The 2,491-nt window shown below is 44.0% G+C and overlaps 1 protein-coding gene and 1 pseudogene across 2 annotated transcripts in view; both read right to left on the bottom strand.

Moving 5' to 3' along the window:
• The window catches only part of LOC113475870, a 2,374-nt pseudogene extending 1,989 nt beyond the window's left edge, over positions 1 to 385 (bottom strand). Inside the window, exon 1 of the transcript XR_003397634.1 lies at positions 56 to 385. The product of XR_003397634.1 is annotated as a histone H3-like (transcript). The remainder of the gene's footprint in view (positions 1 to 55) is intronic.
• The window catches only part of LOC113475869 (histone H4), a 16,810-nt gene continuing 14,332 nt past the window's right edge, over positions 14 to 2,491 (bottom strand). The window contains exon 2 of the mRNA XM_026840980.1: positions 14 to 60. The gene's annotated coding sequence lies outside the window, so the exon portion shown is untranslated. The remainder of the gene's footprint in view (positions 61 to 2,491) is intronic.

The raw sequence follows: 2,491 nt of genomic DNA, 5'->3' as shown, positions 1-2,491 counted from the left end.
GAAGTGAGTGGCTCTTAAAAGAGCCTTTGGGTTCTCGAGAGGGTCTGGGAGCGAAGCGCTTTAGCCGCCGAAGCCGTAGAGAGTGCGTCCCTGGCGCTTGAGAGCGTAGACCACGTCCATGGCCGTGACAGTCTTCCTCTTGGCGTGCTCGGTGTAGGTGACGGCGTCGCGGATCACGTTCTCCAGGAACACCTTCAGCACGCCGCGCGTCTCCTCGTAGATCAGCCCCGAGATGCGCTTCACGCCGCCGCGCCGGGCCAGGCGCCGGATGGCCGGCTTGGTGATGCCCTGGATGTTGTCGCGCAGCACCTTGCGGTGGCGCTTGGCGCCGCCCTTGCCGAGCCCCTTGCCGCCTTTGCCTCTCCCGGACATGCTGCTACCGAGACTTGAGTACAGATGCTGAGAGTGAGGCGGCGCGGCGGCCTTTATGCGGTGGGAGCCGACCTGGTTGGAGACTGCACCGAAAGGGGCGGGGTCTCAGGGCTTGCTCCCGCCGCGTCTCCCCGCGCCTCCGCACTTTCGCTATCGCGCGCCCCGCTAGCATAAAGCTGCGGGTTTCGTTCGAGTTTCACTTACCGCGGTACAAGAGGTTGTGTGTTGCTGCCCTTTTTCGGTACGCTTTTTTTTTTGTTTGTTTTTTTTTGTTTTTGTTTTTTTTTTAGATAACAAAGACTTTGGGTCTGCCTGTATAGTAATTTGTTTTAAACTTTTAATATGTCTTGATCATTCAGAAGTAAAACCTCGATCCTAGAGAAGTTATTGAATCACTCAAATTGCCCTTTGATTTTTTTTCCTAAACTTTTCATTTTAAAATATGGTTATGTGTTATATCTTACAGTTTCACCTGGTTGATTGATTCTTATGTGTGGTTTCAGTGTTTTAGCTGCTCCTCATGTTTTTTTAATGGTGCATCTTGCAGCAAAATCTGTCCAATGGTATTTCTGGGAAGTTCTACCCCTCCTTGAATTTATCTTTCATTTGCATTTCCCGCCCTTTTCTCAAGGAGAATTTAGCAGTAAAGGCACTCTAATCAAGAGTTTAATCCTTACGTGCTTAATTTGTATTTTTTAAGGGAAATCGTTCCTTTGGAAGAATATTTTTACAGTACTTTCCATTCTTATGTTGGCATAGACAATAACGTGGCTATATTTAGAGAGATTGAAAAATTAAATATGGAAAAGGAAGGGTGTTTTTTCCTTCCGAGGAATGTATTAAACTTTTTTTTTTCTTTCTTTTGGGGAGGAAAATCTTCTGAGGTTTTACTTTTAAAAACAAAAAATGGTATTTTAGAAAAATTATTCGGTAGATGGCTTTCCACCTGAAAATGGGTGAAGGATGAATAGTTTCCAGTATTGAGCGTTTGCTGCCCTCTCATGGACGCTTTTGTTGGCGTTTTGTTTTTGTTTTCCTTACAAGCTGAGTGGCTTTTTCTAATTCATCCTTTCATAAAGATAAAACATAAGATTAATCAGTGATCAATCTCTATCTTCGCATAGACCATAGATACTAGTGTTGCATTTGCTAGCAGTGAAATCACTGTTCCAGTGGCATCTCACTAGCAGATGAAAATAAGTGAGGTCTGCCATGTGCATGCACAATCTTTTCAGCATAGGCACAAATGAAACTCAAATGGAGTAAGACAAGCACCAAAACTCTGAAGGAGACATCCTAAAGGCTCAAACCAGTAACAAAATATCCTGTTCTACAAGGAACTTTACAGTATCTGATATTGGGGTATGGAGATAACTCCGGAGTACACTGGTGATACCACAGCTAAGTTCCCTTTCCTGACACCAGTTTGCTCCTTCCAGGGAGAAAAGTTCAGGGACCATGACTAGACTGCTGTGGGGGACTAAGCTACCATGAGAAACTGGGCATTCTGTAGCCAAGTTCTCTGTCATTCCCAGGAGATTTCGAGAGTAAGGAGAGACATTTGGTGTAACATTTGCTGCAGGCTTTATTGCTTTCTGAGGTCACAGGCAAGTCCCCAGGATGTTACTAACAGGGTAGTTGACTACAACCTGCTGCAGAGCTCCCTAAACCTGCTTTGCCGTGGAAATCATGTCTGCTCAATCTTTGTGAATCTGACTGTATCACAGTCCTGTCCTGGGAATTATAACCACTTGCAGACCCCTGCCATGAGGTTCCCAGACACTCCTGGACTTCATCAAATCACATTTCCATGCAGTCCCTGATGAGTTGTCTTCCTCTGGAAAGTTGAGGGTTTATCTCTTTTTTTTTTTTTTTTCTCTTTTTTTTTCTTTTCCCTTTAAATGGGATAAAATTGTTAGAGCTTCATACTATAACCCTGCTCCATAATGAGCTGCTTCTGCCCAGGAATCTGTGACTACATATAATATTTCCCTCTGTGTCTAGATGTTTGTCTCCTTGTCTTTATGTTCTAGACACAATATCTGAACCTGTTTGGAAATGGATTTTTTTTTTTTTTTTTAATGAGTAGATACATACTTGTGCATAGAACCTGTCTCTT

The sequence above is a fragment of the Athene cunicularia genome, assembly GCF_003259725.1.
Source record: "Athene cunicularia isolate RWA chromosome 1 unlocalized genomic scaffold, athCun1 chr1_part2, whole genome shotgun sequence".
Classification (NCBI taxonomy): domain Eukaryota; kingdom Metazoa; phylum Chordata; class Aves; order Strigiformes; family Strigidae; genus Athene; species Athene cunicularia.
Note: the sequence above shows the minus strand (reverse complement) of the source record. Positions and strands in the feature narration are given on the sequence as shown.